A 20,069-nucleotide genomic window follows, 5' to 3' on the forward strand; every position below is an offset into this window, starting at 1 on the left:
GAAGAAGAAGAAGAAGAAGAAGAAGAAGAACAACAACAACAACAACAAGAACAACAAGAAGAAGAAGAAGAAGAAGAAGAAGAAGAAGAAGAAGAAGAAGAAGAAGAACAACAACAACAACAACAAGAACAACAAGAAGAAGAACAACGCCAAGCTCTCTATGAGCAGCGTTTGCTACGCGAGACGCTGTTAAAAAAATAAATAAAATGAACCCACTCGTTACCGTCCATCGGCCGCACGCTTGCCTTAGGGCCCCCCTGCGGTCGCCTTGTGGGCACCTTGAGGCTACCTTGCGTCTGCCTTGAAAATTCTATGGCCGCCGCAGGGCTCCCTTAAGGTCACCGTGCGACATCAAATCAAAGACCGTACAGCAACCCCACGTTTTCGGTCTCCACAATTTCTAAATACGCCGTGCGGCTACCCGAAAAATAAAAACATATGTGACTGCTACATTGTGTGACCGTGGAAATACTGCGGCCGCCATATAATTGCTCATGGCCGTAGATTTTGGAGACCCCACGGCCGCCGTGGCAAATGTGACTTAGGCCTGAAGGAGATAAACACAACATTTTCAGCAAGCTCACACTAATTACTTTTACATACATATCAGCACAACAAATCTTTATAATCCTGGAATAAAAGTACTCCGTATTAAACAATGTCAGGATCTCAATAAGATAAATGAATTAAAATGACCATTGTACTTGAAAATGTACTGATAAGCAAGGGTGTGTGGGACAAGCAGCAGAAGCATTCTCGTCGCTGTCTGTCAGATGTTTCATCTATGAATCCTTCTAAACACCAATCACCATGATTGTTATGACCAATGTTTTCACAACTATCATGAACAACGACCAATCCAGACATCAGTGAAATGTATCCACACTGTGATATGCTGAGAACCTACGCGGCCCTTGTCACGGTTAGAGCTGAACATCATGTCTGCCAATGTTAAAGGGTTTTCTGGGGTGAAATAAGATCTCCTTGCCAACAACCGCAAAATCTATGGCTGCCACGTGCTGTGCCTGTGAGAAACACAAAGGGGGTTCCGTCCTCGTATCCTCGCATTTTCCGTCCTCGCATCTCTGGGATGAAGTTCCGTCCTCGGCAACTTCCGTCCTCGCATCTCTGGGATGAAGCTTGTCATCAAACGCCCACAGTATCAGTATGGAAGTGGCATCTTTATGAAGCCTGACATCATCATAAACACCTGCTGCCTGACTGACAACAACAACAATAACATCGAGATCCTGACCATATAGATCTTTGAGACGTATCCATCTCTTCAGGGTATAAGCCTTCTCAACAAGAGTTCTCCTTCGCTGATCAATCCGATCTTGACCATGATAAAAGCAGGGTGATCAGGGGGGATGTGAAGTCATCATGTTAGATAGGGCTACAACACCATCTCATGAGATGGGAGAAAGCAGAACAGTGGGCAGACATACACCTGCAAGAACACATCCATGACCCCAAACTCCCAAGCTCATTCAACAGCAGCTGCTGGAGACAAGGCTACAATCCTGACCTTGCTTTTGTAAGCAACAATATAGCTCACCTGTGCAGCAAAGGTGTGATGGACCTATCCCTCACTGACATTGCCTCAGAGCGATATAAATTAAATTTGTAATTATACCCCAGAGAGTCCTCTTATGCCACAGATGCAACTTCAAGACAGCAAAGTGCAGGTAAGGGTATTCAAGGATGATTTAGATTTGGAAGTGGAGTTGAATAAATCCCTGAAAACTACGACCTGTTTGTAAACACAAGCACATCCCACATGGCTGCAGATAATTTTATATTCCAGGTATCAGTCCTGAGCTAACTCAGCAGTGTGAAGAACACAAGATGACGTTTGGGGAAGATCCATTTGCCGAGGAAGCCATCCTAGGCTGTGAAGAGCTGACCTCTAAAGTGTCGGTGTAATGGAAAAAAATTGTTAAGAAAAAACGTGGACATGACCCACAACAGTAAGAAAGCTGAGTGATGACCCACACAAAGCCAAGCCACGTCACAACATTACTGCAGATCAAGTGTCCACCAGCTCCTCGAGAATGGCAGGATAGCCTAAAGTGAAGCCCTGCCATTCTTCCCCATCCATATTCATGATCTCTTCAACCCAAAAATAACCAAGCAATCCCCTTTTCCAGGTTGTTGTGATTTTTTTCCCCTTCCCTCACCTTTTTTCATTTGTTAGTTGTCCGTTGGTTTGCTCCTTTTCTGTTTCATCCCCACTTTCTCCTTCCTCTTCTTTCTGTGTTTCAGCTTGTATGCAGATTTTTTTTGTATACAGAGTCAAGGTTCATGGAAGAGCGAGAATACAGAATGGATCATAACAAAAGTAACAGCAGAAAGAGAAGGGGGGAAATGCCGTCAGCAGTGTCGAGGGACAAAACAGATGGAGACGGACAGCAAGGGATGCAGGTAAGGATGAGTTGTGGATAAGAAAGCTGCAGAAGCAAATGCTCAGCTACTTTGGGGGGGGGAGGGGGGGTTGACTGGGGTAGAAAAGATCATTGTTTTGGATGGGGGATGATGCAATGTAGTGGAAAACAGCTGTCTTGAAGACCTGGAGAGAAGAATGATATTGAAGAGAATGTGGGAGTTTGTTCCACAGGCAGGAAAAATGAAGAACAAATGAGAGTAGGTGACGGCGATTCTGGATTTTGGGAGTTTCACCAGAAGGGGTTGCTGGTAAACCGTGTGCACCCTTCAGAAACCTGGGAAGGCCAAAGTATGGAAAAGGCAGATGGTGCAAGACCAGAAAGGAAGCGATAGAAGATAGAGACCACTGACCTGTCTGTGGTGGCAACGCGATAGGCCTTTATAGTCAGCTTCACTGTGGGACATTCCAATGATCTTGAAAGCCTTGGTTTTCACTGCATCAAGCTGAGCAAGATGTAAGGCAGGGGGGCCAGCCCAGAGGGGAGAGCAGTACTCCATCAAGATGCGGATGAAGGTCTTGCATGTGGATAGGAGTTCAAGTTTGCCAAATAAGAACTTTGTACAACAGAGGATGCCTAGTCAGCAACTGACTTTGGAGGCCAACTTTGAGATGTGGTTTTCCCAAGAAAGATCATCGCTGAGAATGCGTTCTTCTCCCCCTCCCCTTGATCTCACCCACACTTCTACTCTGCTGTTGGTGTTTCCTCCTCTCCATTTTGTTCCCTTCCATTCTGTTCTGGCTCTTCCATGAGCCTCAATCATGTTCACGAAGAAAAAAAAAAAGTGTGATTGAACAGGGACAAAGACACAGTCATCATTTTGTGAGCAAACTTTCACCAGCTGAACTAACAAAAGCAATTGGCACCCTGAAGATTGGGAATGGAACTGACTTAGATGACATTTGTACTGAGCAGAACAAACACTTTGGCCCCCACACCTTTTAATGGCTGCTGCACCTCATCAATAACTGTTCGTATTCCCTCAAGATTCCAAGGATATGATGTGAAGTGTGTGTTGTGGTACTCCTGAAACCAGGAAAGGAGCCTACACACTCAAAGAACTACAGAGCAATATCACCACTGTGCCACCTCTATAAGCTCTATGAGCGTTTTATCCATATCTGGTTGACACCTCCAATGGAAGAACATCTCATTCCAGAAGAAGCTGGTTTCTGGCAAGGCAAGTCATGTCCTGTCCTGAACCTCACCCAACACACGGATGATGGTTTCACAGATGTTTTGCAACTGAAGTTGTATTTGCTGATCCAGCAGCAGCATCTTGTATTTACCACCGACGGCTATTGGCTAAGGTCTACCAGATGCTGAAGAACTATCACCTGATAAGGATTTTGGAATAACTTCGAGGGAACAGGAGATTACATATGAAACTAGATGGAAGAAAGAGCCGATTGTGCAGACAGAGGGTTGGCCTGCCACAGTGCTCCGCACTAGCTCCTCAGCTCTTCAATATCTACACCAACAACTGGCACGATATCCCCTGGGACTAGAAGCATTTTGTATGCAGATGACCTTGCAGAAGCTGCCCAAGCCAATGACTAAGAGGAAATTGAGGGTCACCTCACAGTTGCTGTATATAAACTGTCATACTACAAGGTAAATGAGCTTTGTGCTAACCTGACCAAGACACAAGTCCGCCTTCATCACGGAATCACAACGCCAACAGGAAATTGACCATCACCTGAGATGGGGTGCCACTTCGCAATGCTGCAACCCAGTTTACATGGCAGTGACACTGGACCGCATCTTGTCTTATAAGGAGCATGTGGAGAAGATAAAGGCTAACGTGAACACACAATTTTAGAAAGCTCTCAGAAAGCTTATTAAATTGAAATGGGGCAGCCATTCCTCCACCCTTCAAGCCACAGCACTGGCCCTATGCTACAGCAGAGTTGAATATGCCTGTGCAATGTGGGAAAGATCTCTCATGTTAAGAAACTATACTCTGCACTGAATGATAGCTGCTGATGCATTACAGGGTGCTCGCAACCAAAAGGGTGCCTGAAATTGCACGACACTCCTGAGGAAGCCCTCCAGGTGCATCTCAAACCCGAACATCTGCCACCAGGTGGGAAGAACAGCTGGCCCACCTGGAAATTACTAAACCATCGAGGAACTGGTGTTGGATGGTCCAAAGCAGGATGGGTGTTTTTCCCTTCCAAGCCATGTCCTTATTAACCCCCTACCCTCGTCAAACCCTCACCCCACATGCCAATAACCTCATACAATTTAAGTGGTTTAATGCTACCATTGTTGACGATGTCCACGTTAGCCTCTGTGCAGACAGAGAATAGTTTGAAAATATTATGTCTTTGCACATTGCCCTTCCATGTCAATAACAATGAACAGAACAATCAATTGCTCATTTGAGAATAAACCCCTATGAGACCAAAAGTACAACATTGTAATCACCATGATTGTGCGAGCAAATCACAGCAATTTAAGCCTTACTAAACTACATCCCTCTCTTTTGGAAAATCTCGATGGATGAGGTCCATCCAATGTTTAATGGGTGTAATCATGGGCATTACCTCAAAAAAAAAAGGTAAAGTCTTCAAGGGGATACACAGTCTCTTTCTGCCACAACGTGCCTTCCAACCTCAGAACCAGAGCTCACTCTCATCAACACAAACATCAAAGATGGAAAGATTTTTTTTTTTAGCCTTCCTCTATATCTTTTCACTGTCAGGGATCACGGTGGCATCCATAACACGAAAGATTAAAAGCTGTCGAAATTAAAATCTCCATTGGAATAAAACTCAGAAAATGAGAAAACACTACAAAAACATTTTGATGGAAAGAGAGTACAGGCCTTAATTCCATTGGTAAGAAAGGATTGGATATTTCCTTTATACGTGCATTATGGAATCGGTGACATAATGGTTAGAACGGTTCATTTGCGACCCTGGATGAGTCCTACCAAATACTTCACTATGGGGAGGAAGAAATTACTCTTCAATTACCTCTTGATTTTGGAGAGAAAAGCAACATCATAAAGATGAGATCGACGGTACCCAGAGTTCCCCGGAAAGTTATGTCACTTCTCCAAGGCTCAGCACTGTTTTTGTCTCACGCAATGTCCGATGTTGTGTTGCGTACATGTCTGCACGTGAGTGAGTGATTTGTGTTGCAGGTTCTCCGAGAACCTGAGACAATGTAAAAATAAAAACTATTAAGAACAAACAATTATATTGTACGGTATGAATCATGAGGATGAAAGCAAAGCTCAAAAGCTCTGACTCTATTTAAGTGTCATCAATCTTTTCATATTGCTTTGTGACCAAGCTTCAATCAGAGCGACGTATGCGCGTCACAGAAATTCCCACAAAAGATACCGTTACAGAAAATACTCCCGAGTTAGACCTGCACAGATTTAAAGCCAAATGGGAAACTCTTACCCCGTGAAGCCCCGACATAAAAGTCATCTCCCATGGTGTCAAAGGCTCGTGGAAGGAGGAGGAGCTTGTACATGCTATTAAGACAACAGTAGACATTCACATGAACTACGAGGACATTAGTCGAGCATGTGTAAATCAACGCAGCGGATGGGATCAGCAACACCGAATAGGTCGACTGAAAGACAGTGCAGCACCCTCCCCCCCCCCCACATGACATCATTCCGGAAAGGTAATGAATGAGAACGCGTCTTCAAACTCACCTGGAAATTTCATCTTGCGTCACACTGGTAGCGTAACCCACAGAGCACAATCCTGACAAACAAAATGAGTATTAATTGCATGAATGCACAACATTTCGAACATTCAACTCGGTTGGTGTTTTTTTTTCTTCTTTTTTTTTTTTTAGAGCAATTTTAACGATTCAAAGCAATCCATCAAGGTGAAGGACAAAGACGTCAGGACACATCAGACAAGGCAATATAATATGTGGGGAGCAGTGCCCAAGTGAATGGTACATTTGGACAAAGATATTTAATCAGGTTCAATGTTTTAAACGATTCGGTCGAGGCCGTTTATTACCGATCCTGTACATGAAACACACCCTGCAACCCATGCCAACAGAAAACACATTTTTGGGAATGCCACCCCATTTTTCATACAATCATCATGTAACTTTGACACAAAACGTTCAACATTGGGAGCGCCTTCCCATGGATGATTTATTTAAGCAATCGCTCAAGTGGTTGCAGAAAAATGTAATTCAACTGCGAATAAAGGTGAAAAGGTGAGGGCAGTAGAAAAAAGAAGAAAGTGAGGGCCTCGGCTGATGTTCCACAACATGGTCAAGGATGGTTGTGGATGCCCATTACTAGTTTATTTTATCGATGACATGCCCTGTGGAACTTAGAGAAGAAGGCTATAACTAAGTACTTACATTAACTGTGGTCGAGTGAAATTGCTGCTTGTTTTATATCCCAAAAGAAAGGTGGGGCAAGATACTGTTGCAGCCGTCAGACTTGGCACGGTTGCCTGGTTCAAATTCGGCAGGTCACAGCAACCGCAACGGTCGATCGTTATGAAGACACCTGTCGGATCTGGGTCTGAATACCGTGTTACCCTACAGATGGGGAGCCCCAAAACGGTCTGGCGCCACGCTGATAAGCGTCACATGACTTGATCCAATTAGGCCGAGAAATCTAAGTCATGTGACATGGTCTTCTATATGGTGTGGAGACCTTGACCAAATAAATAATAAATTGTAATATCATTATTTACTTATTTATCATGACGGTTTGTCGGTGTGGTATCGACGTGACCCGTCGTCCACATTTAATTCTAATTTAAACTCATATACTGTTTTTGCTGCCACTACCTTTCCAGGGAGACCATTCCATACATTAACTACTCTCTGAGTACAAGTCCCCAACCTGACTACCGTCTTAACTCTCCTCTTCTTTACTCTCAGGTGATGGCCCCTGGTCCTATCACTGTCTATTCTGCTGGATAATTAATCTTCACTTATTTTATCTTTACCTTTCATTATCTAAAACATCTGCATCATATCTCTTCGGAACCACCTCCTTTCTAGTGTATGAAGCCCTGTCTCCTTCAGCCGCTCCTCATCGCTAAGTCGAGCTGTGCTGAACCCTCTCTATGGCATCTATATCCTTCCTAAGTTGTGGTGACCAAAACCGCACACACAATATTCTAGATGTGGCTCTCACTAAATTCGTGGACAATGTTAACACCACCTCTTTTGATTTATAATTGATCCCCCTCCAAATACATCCTAAAACCCGATTTGCTTCACCTATAGCTGCCTGGCATTTTGCTGCCTGCTCACCTCCCATATCTATTACCACCCACAGATCCTTCTCCTGTGTGACACCCTCCAAAATTACCCCTTGTATCCTGTAATCTCTATTTTCATTGTTCTTTCCCATCCCCAACACCTTACACTTGCTCAGGTTAAATTACATCTGCCAATCTTTTGCCCAATCGATGCAAGTATCAATACTTTTCTGAATTTGATCACCACCCCCTACTTACATCCTCCCAGCAAGAGATCCTCCCACTCACAGCCACTTTTTGCTTCCTCCCACAAAGCCAGTTTGCAATCCAGTTAGCTACCTGACCAGCCACTCCACAAGTCCTCACTTTGGCTAACAACCTCCGATGTGGAACTTTATCAAATGCCCTCTTAAAGTCTAGATATACTATGTCCACTGCCATTTCCTCATCCACCCAATCAGACACTGCTTCATAGAACTCGAAAAGATTTGTTAAACAGGAACTACCTTTGGTAAACCCTTGCTGACTACCTTTAATTAGTTTGTAATTATTTAAATGGTTCCTCATCTGGTCCATAATTAATGTCTCCAACACCTTCCCCACACCTGAAGTTAAACTAACAGGTCTATAGTGTCTCAATTATTTTTTGGATCCTTTCTTAAACCATGAGGTTACATTTGCTACTCTCCAATCCTCTGGTACTCATCCTGACTCCAGTGAGTTATTGAAAATATCAGTTAACATATCGCTTACCTGCTCAGCCTCTTCCCTCAATACTCTCGGTGCATATTATCAGGCTCCTCCACTCCGACCTCGATTTTCTGTAAAAGCCCTTCCTCACCCCCTGATCGATACTCTCAGCTGTTGGAAATTCTCCTGACTGTTCTTGTGTAAAACTTGAAGCAAAATACCTGTTAATAAGCTTGCCATCTCACTTTCATCACTAACCACTCTCCCAGTGTTATTCCTCAATGGGTCCATGCTTGTCCTAACTCCTAACCTGTTCTTTTCCCTGATATACTTAAAGTTAAAGGGATTCGATATGGGATGCGGCCACAGCCTGGCCAGCCATTCCTTATCAACCATTTACTTGGAGTGCTTGACTGAGTGCTTAAGGCATTTGCCGAGCACCCATTGTCGACAGCAGTACTGAACGACGTTATTCTGAGTGAATCATTCACTCACTGCGGAAGCTTTTGCCGCGCCACATCATTCAGGGCGAGTGGTTCATGCTTCATCACCCTGAGCGAGTAGTCCATGCTCTGGCATCCTGAGCGAGTGGTTTGTGCTCCATCACCCTGACTGAGTGGTTCATGCTCCATCACCCTGAGTGAGTGGTTCGTGCTCCATCACCCAGAGTGGGTTTTTCACACTCCGTAACCCTGAGCGAATGGTTCGTGCTCCATCACCCTGAGTGAGTGTGTCATGCTCCGTCATCCTGAGGGAATGGTGCGTGCTCCATGATTCTGAGCGAGTGGTTCATGCTCCGTCATCTTGAACATGTGGTTTGTGCTCCTTCACCTTGAGCGAGTGGTTCATGGTCCGTCATCCTGAGCGAGTGGTTCGTGCTCCATCACCCTGAGTGAGTGGTTCATGCGCCATCATCCGAAGTGAGTGGTTCATGCTTCGTCATCTTGAGCATGAATCATCTTCGTCATTTATGTTAGACACAATTAATTAATTACAAGACACAATTAATTACTTTACACTTATGCTAGACATTCACTTTAGGGAAAGTACAATGCAATTCTTCTTCTTTTGTGTGATCTTGTGAATAATTATAATTGAAAATCGAGTGATGAGAAGCATTTGATTGCAGCATCAGTGGCAATGTGTAGTTCTGAAAATGACCTGCTGAATCTCCTCTGCACACAGTCGAGAACTACATGTAGGATTGTCTGATATTGGTGGCCACAGGCACACACAGGGCTCTCAATTGACTTCCACTTATACATACGAGTGGTCCTTGCATCTAGAATTCACAGTCGGTTAAGGCCACTCCCCTGGCGTTTCTATATGTTAAAGCCTGGGGTTCCTTCGTGAGATCTTGAATTACCTGGCCATTTCGAAACGACGCCTTTTCCCATTGCTGCCACCACATTATTGTTAGTATTGGCCACTCCAGGTCCCCTCATCCAGGAATGCTTCCATGACTTCAATCAAAGTCTTGGAGGGTTCAGTAGCTCTTTGTGGATTGGTAGGTCTGCATTTGAATGTATCTGGAGGTACACTCAGGAAGTTTTTGCTTGCCTGTGAATGTCCGGTGGTGTGACGTTGGTCAGCACAGGGTTGACCAGCATGCCAGATACAATTCTCACTGCAGGGTTCAGGACAGTGTCCGGGTGCTTAATGTGACTAAACTATATCAAAGCATTTTTAACCCACGAGGAGTCATTTCCGCAACAATACCATCGTCGCCTCTGCCCACCCCTCTCATCCTCAGAAAAAAGTGCAGTTGAAGACCATTGATTGAAAGTTGGCCCGTCGTGACGTCCAGGACGCAAGCCCATTTCGCCATGACAATCCTGCCCCAAGGGTTCGCAACAGCTCACTTTCCATTGCAGTCTCGACCCACATACAGTACAAGTGTTAACAAGGCTTGACAGTATTTTTTATCCAAGTGAGTTTCCTGCTATTCCCCCCCCCCTTCCCTGAGCTGCTGTTGACATCGATTATCACTGGTGGTACAACAGTGAATCGAGCATGCAAAAATCCATGAAAAAAAAATTACTATACTGAAAACACAGCCCTGACAACGACAAAGTTTAACATTATCTCCTTGGGTTAACTTACATGGGTTAACTCCTCTCCTCCCTCCCCCTTACTTAAGGAGTAATTATTAACTTACATCATATATTACGAGCACACTGCTTCACAACTCGGTTCTTAAAGTTGTTTACATCTGAAAAGGTAGAACAACGTTGACCTGAGCTCAAGCAACGGAAAGCAATGCAAAAGATATGCACATTTGATGGCAAAGGGCTATAGGCAACAGAGGGGGTCTTCGGGAACACAAAAATGCATTACAGTCAAAATGTCTGCCCAAATCTATAGCACAACAGCATGTTCGGTGGATGACTTTGAAAATGTGATGAATGACATTTACAATCTATAATTGGTAGGCGCCTTGTAGTTCGGTTACAAATTCCCTGTGGCCAACAGCTTCTGTGGTGTTAAAAGGAGGAGGGGGTGAGGGAGTGAAACATCAGCAGAGCAATAGCATTTATGAATTCCAACAGCAGAACAAATTCACTGAAAATTAATTACCAAAGTAAGTAAATAAATAAATAAATAAATAAATAAATAAATAAATAAATAGTACATTAGTTGAAGGACTGACGGAATATCTTAGAGGAAGTGTACTGGTTTTTTTTGAACTGCATAGCCTGGGTTCACTTCTGGACGCAACAATGAAACTGTGATCCCGGTGCTTTTCTGACAATGTTTTGTAAATTAATCAGTGAGTGCACCGTCCTTCACAAACGACATTAAGCTGGCTTTTGAGTCTGCTCGAATTTGCGTGAGGATGTTGGAGATCTCACGATACTTTTATAAAAGAACGTAACATTCATTGTAGACGGGTACTCAGGCCGAATTCTGAACTCTTGCCTCGATTAAGGGCTGCTTTGGCAACACCCTTCAATATGGGTAGCAACACATCCAAGGTAATTTTTCATCTATCCCAGCGTAGAGGAGCAGCAACACCAATATTAATAGAAGCAAAACCGAATTACAATTATCTCATAATGTCAGAAGGTAAAAATAATTACACTGATATTTATAAATGAGTCCAAAAACCATGTAATTATTTTCAATTACATTTTTTTTTTCAATTTTCTAAGTTGGATTAACAAGGCAAAGGAGATTCAAGGCATCGCACACAGACATGAATCGGATAACATTTTCAATGCTATTTACGCTGTACATGAACCAAGGTCGAGCGGAGCAGCACCAGCGCAATCAAGAGATGGCACATCCCTCATGCAATGGAAGGAATTCTCCGGTGATGAAAGGTGCACTTCCATAAACTTCTTACTGGGATTCATGTGTTGACTCAGACCATTGGAAATATACTTCAACGACCCATCAGAGTCAAATACAATAAGCCAGAAACCTTCACTTAAATTAGTTGAGCCAACTACAAATAAGGAGGCCAGAATCCTGCAGAACATACGACTTCCCAAAGCGGACCACTTTCTCCCAGAAACCCAGTGTAGCTTCAGGCCCAACAGAGGGATCACCGATATGATTTTTGTTGTCCGTCAACTCCAAGAGAAACTACAGGAGCAACACAAACACTTGCACATTGTGTTCGGCAATCTCATTAAAGCATTTCACTCGATTAACAGTGAATCCCGTGGAAAGGCTGAAAGCACCCTTGATGCTCCCAAAAGTACACCTCCCTTGTTAGACAGCGCAACATGAATGGTACCATACTCTACAGCGGCATCCAATCCGAGTTATTTCCATTAAAAGAGTCAAGCAGCGATGCGTCACTGCATGCATCAATGCTCATCTCCACTTTCTCTGCCTGCTTTCCTTAACCACGCCACTAAAGACCTCGCTGGTGCATGGTTATACAGTACCAAGTTGATGGAAAGCTTTCCAAGCCAAGACAGCTGCAAGAAAAAAAAACGAAGGTCTCTAATGATCATTATGTAGCTGTAATATCTGTAATATGGCAATAATAGTGCGATCCAAGCTTATTCTGAACGACATCAGCAGAGCGTACTCGACGGCTTTAACACAGTCGATAGGCAATCCAGCCTAACTGTGAATATCAACAAGCCAGATCTGTTCATAACTCCATCGCTTAATCTCCATTCATTTTCATCAATGGTTCACTCTTGAAGAACATTTAAGCACTTTGAGTACCTTGGTAGTCACCTTTTGAAGACTGCGAGGTGGAGATACAACACCATGAGATACAAGCAGATGTCTGCTGCCTCTGGCTATTTAAGATCTCAAGTCTCTGATGAAAAAGGACCAACAACTTCAACCAAACTGGAAGTTCACTACATAGTAAAATCTTTACCACCTTACTTTGTGGTTACGAGACGTGGGTGATATACGGGAGGCATCACAAAGCCCCGTTGGAACACTACAACCAGCATAATTCCATGCATTTTTCTGTTGAAGCTTTAATCATCAAATCTAGTTGATGGTGGAATGGCCATATACATGAAATGCCTTTTTCGAGAATCCCCCAAAAAACTGTGAAAGCGAAAGGAATGCTTTAATCTCCCACCCAGTCAGGAACACCACCATTTCTGCAACATATCCAGGTGTTATGTACTTGGTAAAAAAAAGGATTTCTGAGAGATCGCAAAGATACTCTGAGATGTCACAAAGAAAAGGAAATGCAACGAGAATGGCACTCGGTAGAGCACATATCTCTGCCAGGCTGAACAGTTTATGTTTTGTCTCCAAATGATAGGTCAGATCTGCAACTGAACCTTAACCACAATTTAATTGGCTTGTTCTTGTCACCGAACCAACTCATCCACCAAGTTTTGTCATAATCCGTCTGCAATGTTTTCAAATATCATGCTATGTATCGTTTTCGGCCTCATCTCTCAATAATGAAGAACCACTTTGAAAACAAAAAGAAAAATTGTACGATCCAGATTCGGATTTTCTTAAAAATCAAATCAATTCTTCCTCGTCACACGCACAACCTGTCCACCAAGTTACATCCGAATCGGTCCAAAGCTTTTTGAGATATTGTGCCTTATATCGTTTTTGCCAATATCTCTCAATGGTGAAGATTCACTTTGAAAATTCTCAAATCCGGAACTGGATTGGGATGTTCACAAAAATCTCATCAATTCGTCCTTGCCAAACACCCAACCTGTTCAGTATGTTTCGTTTGAATCCATCCACAACTTTTTGAGATATCCTGTTCACAGACAGAGAAACAGGGGTGAAAACATAACCTGTGTCCGCCATCGTTGTCAGAGGTAATGATACGTATATGGTATTTCCAAATTAGTCCATTAAAAAAAAACAAATAATTATTTTAAATCAACAACAACAAGAGCAATCAGAGATTGCAGACCCTCACCAGGACTTGTTTTGTATGGTGTTTGTGTAGTTTTGTGTGGTGTTTGTGTATGGGTGTGTTACGTAATTAATACGAGACGTAACTAGAACTGCCACTTTATAACTGCTGGCAGTGATGACCGGGTACCAAGACGTCCCGCTTTGATTGGACACCTGACCCTGACCCTGACGTTTATTATCATTCAATTGAACTCAGAATGGCATGAAAATAAATTAAATTCAAATCAAATGGAAGACCAAATAGGTACAGTCCTGCATTGAAATCATCACGGGGAAGCTGGATAGGATTCGGGTTTCAGCCGCTACTCCTCTACCCTCAAATCCACCCAGGCGCAGTCAAGTGAACCTTATCAAAAAAAAAATAATAATAAAAAAGAACCCAGATTTAAAAAAAAAAGAAAAAATAATTCTGGCTGCCAGACCATGTGTCCAATCAGGTTGAAATTTAAAACATATATTCCCATCACTACCACATCATAATTGTCAAGTTTCACATCGATCGGTGAATTGGTTTAAGAGAAGGATTTTAAAAAAAGATTCTCGTTCAATCCAATGTAGCTGCCAGACTCTATGATCTATCAATTATTCATGAACATTTAAGGAAACTCTTAAAGTGTCCTCGTTGAGCAAGATGGGGTAAAATGCCCCTGGAAAGAAAGGTGGAGCAGGATTCCAACTCTCCCCATATAACCTCCCTGATCATTTCAGTATTTAAATATCTGCAAGCAGAGGGCTTTCTGGCTGAAAGTATAAATGGGGCATTTCAAATATAAAATGTTCAGTGCACTGAAATATCGACCGAGGAGGATATCGGAATACAGGGGTGGGGAGGGAAGGGTTTACAAGGTTAAAGAAAAATATGTAACTAGTTGTGGTAAAGGTAGCACTACTTGCCAATGACTTGTCGAGTCATGATTCGATTTTCGACTTGACTGTAAACTGTCGGATTGGTGCTTCACAGACAGGGCGTTGGATGACAAAGTGTGCTGTCAGTCAGAATGGCATTAACCTGGGGATGCTAGCATTAGTTTGAGGACTTTAATGAATCAGTGGTGTCTTTCATGAAGAGAAGATGAATTACTGCTGGCATCCTTACCCTACAACTGCTTAAGAAACTCTAAAACCGCCTTCGAGTAAAGCACCGGAGAAAGAAGGAGACAGAGACTGAGACTGATGAAACACACTAACAGCAGGGTTGAGGGACAAAATAGAGGGAGACTTGGACAAATAAGGGATGTGGATAAAAATGAGGAGTAGAGGAGGACGCAGATGGTGGACAAGGTGGATACAGAAGCAAACTCTTAGGAAGGAAAAACTGGAAATTTGGAAAGAGGTGGTCTTGGGAGTGGGAGGTTAATGGGTGTAGAAAAGATCATGGTTTTTGAATGAGGATGATCTGAGGTGGTGGTGAACAGCTGTGTTGAAGACCAGAAGGAAAGAATGAGATTAAAGCATAGCTTCTTCTTTCACATGCAGCACATGGTTGCAGGTAGCATCAATTACTGGTGGTGCAGCTGTGCCGTTGATGCAGTGCCCCCTATAGGTTATCGCAGGAATTTGTAATTCATTCAGAATACAGGTGAGAACCCACCTACTTTTGGCAAAGAACACCGTGGGATATTTAATATCCACAAACTAATGCTCGCAGATAGGACACCCAGTCTAATGTCCATCCGATGGATGGCACACACATTGATGAATCGCCCTGCCTGTGAAGCACCAGGATCCAGGATGACTGTTTATGGCTGGGTTGAGATTCAAACCAAGGCGAGACTGCTCACAAACGAGCGTGCATAACCCTCGCCTATCAAGCCAGGAATAATAGCATAGCTAAAATGTTGCATACTGAAACTGGAACGGCACTCGTGGAGTGCAGAGTCTCGCCTCACCCATTCTTTCTGAACAAAAATCGATCTGAACCAACGATAAGTGAACATGTTACTATTATGGCGCATATACTTGTGTCATCCATGCACCCTATTATGTCACATAGTTTCTTGGCATAGTTATGCCGTCATAAATTTAACTCTTCACTTTTATCGGTTCATAGATCAGATTTATGAATAAGGAGGTGTCTGTCTGTCTGTCTGTCTGTCTGTCTGTCTGTCTGTCTGTCTGTCTGTCTGTCTGTCTGCGTCAATATATTTTCACTTTAAGTCGATAGGCAATCCAGCCTAACTGTGAATATCAACAAGCCAGATCTGTTCATAATGAACATTCATCAATGTTCTATCATCAAAAAGTTTCAGATTTTTCAGATAAGGATTTCAATCCAACCAATTATGGCTGGAATACTACTTCACTGATGACATCATCATTATCACCCTATATACCCCATGAGAAGTTCATGACAGATGTCAAGATTGAATTCTTCTTCGTTGAGCGGTTTCGGAGAAAATTATGTCCAATTTTTTTCCTTTAATCCAATATAGTTACCATACCATAGCCTGGTGTTGGCTTAGTGGTAAGGGTGGCAGCTTGGGATCCTAGGGTCCTGAGTTCAAGCCCCATTTGGGCCGCTGAATTAATACACCAGGAGGTTGACTTAGCCTGTCATCCTTCCGAGGTCGGCAAAATGAGTACCAGTGTACTTGTAAGGGGGACACTGCATCAGCGGCATAGCCGCAACCCAACGAATGATGCAACCAGCAGCCACAGGCTGCACTCGATAGAGAGAGAGAGAGAGAGAGAGAGAGAGAGAGAGAGAGAGAGAGAGAGAGAGAGAGAGAAAGAGAGAGAGAGAGAGAGAGAGAGAGAGAGAGAGAGAGAGAGAGAGAGAGAGAGAGAGAGAGAGAGAGAGAGAGAGAGAGAGATACCATACCATGTGACCTCTGACGTCAGAGTTATCAATAAATATTTTCCATGGAGAATCCATCCTATGTTTAAAGTCTTGCATTGATGAAACAAGCGGTTGCAGAGAAAAGCATTTTTAAAGTGAAAATATATTGACGCAGACAGACAGACAGACAGACAGACAGACAGACAGACAGACAGACAGACAGACAGACAGACACACACACACACACACACACACGGGCATTGCAATATTCTCACTCCCCTTCGGGGCAAGACGAGCGAGAACGACTCTCGGTAGAGCGCATGCCTCCGCCAGGCTGAACAGTTTACATTTTGTATTCCAGATCTGGATCCGGACCTGAACCAAAATGTCATCGGTTTGTTCTTGTCACCAACCCAGCTTATCCACCAAGTTTTGTCAGAAGTCATAACCCTTCTGCAACTTTTTGAAATATCGTGTTATATATCGTTTTTGGCTTATCTCTCAATGGTGAAGAATCACTTTAAAAATTCTCGGATCCAGATCCGGATCTTCACCAAAGTCAACTAAATTAGTTTGAGTCACACACCCAACCTGTCCCCCAAATTTCGTCTGAATCCGCCCATAACTTTTTGAGATACCCTGCTCACAAACAAACATACAGACAGACAAGCAGACAAACACGGGTGAAAACAACCTCCATCCACCTTCGTTGGGGAAGGTAACAAATAGGTGAAAGAATAAGCATTTCCGATTTCAAGATCTGATGGCTATTAGTGCCAAATACTATTGAAATAATTCATAATACTGTACAGTATCTTCGCTTTTATTAGAACAATCTATGAATTGCTGTTTGCCACAGTGCTGTTAGTTAGTGAGAACAGTGGACAATGTATGCAACCCCCAAGTTGGCTTGTTTTCTGGTAACTATGTGTGTACCTGCTTCATAATGCTGCAACCCTAAGTCGAATTTCATTCAAATAAATTGATGTCTTTTGTCTCCGAATGTTGTTATCAATATGAACATACATTGATGTATTGTATAGATGTTTGTCTTCATGTAATATTTTGTACTGGGTTCCCTGTGGTCTCAACTGGCTGGCGTTCTGTGTTGTAATCCCGTGAATGCAGTTTCAAATCCCAAACCCACTGAGTAGGTAATAAGAACGATTCAACGTATTCCTTGGAAAGGCGCTGCTTTGGCAGCAGCTTGCAGTAGAGGAATGACCTGTCTCGGGTTTAATTCTCAGTCGTGGAAACGTTCACGCCTTATTGTGGGTACCGTGAATGCCTGGAAGGGGAATGTAACAAAATATTGGAATGCATGTTTAACCTCTTTCACTTGGTATAGACTATGTTAAAAAATTTTTTTTAATCTATCCAGGCTGATGTTGTTTTTAAATGACTACCTTTTCTTCATTTCTCAATGTCCAGGATTTGTTGCATGAGTTCCCGGGGAACCTTGTGTGCGTTTCAAGCAGTGTCACTTCAGTGTGTATAGTAACCTGTTTATCAGGAAAATATCTCTAACCCAAAGATTATTGTTCTGAAGCCATCTGTCTGTTTGTCTGTGCGCAGGATATCTCAAAAAAGTTGTTGACGGATTCGGATGAAACTTGGTGGACACGTTGTGTGTGTTGCAAGGACGAATTGATTCGATTTTGGTGAAGATCCGAATCCGGATCTGGATACGAGAATTATTTGATTTTTAAAGTGATTCTTCACCATTGAGAGATAGGGCCAAAACGATTCAGTACTGCACAGCACGTTATTTCAAAAATGTTTTTGGCCCGATATGTTCTCGTGGATCAGGCATTACGGGGTGGAGGTATGTGCTCTACTGGGTGTCCTAGTTGAATTATGAGTTTGTTTCTGCTCAGGATTCTGAATTTCATTTAAAAGAAGCAATTTCGGAGTTATGGCGACCGCACCAGTATAAGATTATTCGTCACTCATTGCAACAAGTGACCCTATGTCTGTCATGTTGCTCATGCTCTTAAAAAAAACAACATTATCAACACTGTTGTAGGATGTTGCTTCGGTTTATCCATTTTTACCTCCACCACTGAAGGTGGATGGAGGTTATGTTTTCATCCCTGTCTCTCTGTCTGTCTGTTACTTGGCAAAATATTTTTTTTTGACAAGTACGTTGATCGCCTACATTTGTTTGTTTGTTTGTTACTTGCAAAATCGAAGATTTTTTCAAGTATATTGATCAGTCGATTTTGTTATTCTGTCAGTTTATCTGTCGTTTTATCACCTCCAGGTCACAATTATAAAATATCCGGTCAAGGAATTCAACCACCGATTATTTTTGAGGTTAACTTCGGTCAAAAGGGCAACATAGGCCATCAGGTCAACACAACATAGACCAAATTTTTTAATTGTTAAAACCCTCAATTTTCATCCGATTGACTTGAAATTTGCAGAGCATTTGCATATCATGTCGTTGAATTCAACCACCTATTATATTTTGAGATCAACATCGGCCAAAAGGCCAATTTGGCCCAGATTTTCTAAAATCATCAATTTTCATCCAATTGGCTTGAAATTTGGAAAAAGATTTATACATCAGGTCACTGAATTCAACCAACTATTATTCTTTAGGTCATTGCAGGCCAAAAAGTCAACATAAACCAAAAGGTCAAAATAGGCCAAATTTCTAAAATCCTCAATATTAATCTGATTAAATTGAAATTTGAAGAGCATTTGCAAATCAGGTCACTTAATTCAAACACATTATTTTTGAAGTCAATATCAGCCAAAAGGTAAACATCGGCCAAATTTCTAAAATTGTTTCTAAAATTGTCAATTTTCATCCGATTGACTGGAAATTTGAAGACCGTTTGCATATCAGTTTACTGAATCCAGTCACAATTAATTTTTGAAATCAACATCGGTGAAAAGGTCAACATAGGCCAAATTTCTAAAATTGTCAATTTTTGTCCGATTGACTTGAAATTTAAATGGGATTTTCACATCGGTTCACTGAATACAACCACCAATTATTTTTGAGGTTAGCACACGTCAAAAGGTCAACATAGGCCAAAGGACAACAACTTAACATCACTTTCTAAAATCCTCAATTTGCATATCAGGTCAATGAATTCAACAACCAATTAAATTTAAATTCAAAAGGCCAACACAGGCCTCATTTCTAAAATTGATAGATATGGCCAAAAACTATATATATATATATCTCAAAAAGTTGTGGATGAGTTATGACAAAACAAGGTGGATGAGTTGGTTCGGTGACATGAACAAGTGGATTACATTTTTGTTGAGATCCAGCCCATCAGTGGGAAACAAAACGTGAACTGTTCAACGTGGTGGAGGTATGCGCTCTACCGAGGGCCGTGCTACCTTGTGCTGTTTTGCCATGTGTCACTCTATGAGTGATTTTTGGGTCGCCGAAATAGGTGACCCTTATTGTCAGTAATTCTGTCTGTTTGTTTGGATGTTTGTTCGGTTGTCATCAGCATAATTGGTAGTAAACGTGGGTGGATTTTGACCAAACTCGGGTGGGAGGTACATCTTATGACCTAGTGCTTTGGAAATTGTGATGGTTGCTAGGGACGC

The 20,069-nt window shown here is 42.5% G+C and overlaps 1 long non-coding RNA gene across 1 annotated transcript in view; it reads right to left on the minus strand.

Annotated features, from left to right (window-relative positions):
* LOC147014301 (uncharacterized) overlaps positions 1 to 7,080 on the minus strand; it is a 74,630-nt gene extending 67,550 nt beyond the window's left edge. The window contains exons 1-2 of the long non-coding RNA XR_015050711.1: positions 6,795 to 7,080; positions 6,121 to 6,172 (exon numbers count right to left, since the gene is read on the minus strand). This is a non-coding gene — a long non-coding RNA (uncharacterized LOC147014301). The remainder of the gene's footprint in view (positions 1 to 6,120; positions 6,173 to 6,794) is intronic.
* Positions 7,081 to 20,069: the final 12,989 nt, after the last annotated feature.

The sequence above is a fragment of the Eptatretus burgeri genome, chromosome 13 (assembly GCF_056783735.1).
Source record: "Eptatretus burgeri isolate ZD-2024b chromosome 13, Ebu_testis_v1, whole genome shotgun sequence".
NCBI classification, from domain to species: domain Eukaryota; kingdom Metazoa; phylum Chordata; class Myxini; order Myxiniformes; family Myxinidae; genus Eptatretus; species Eptatretus burgeri.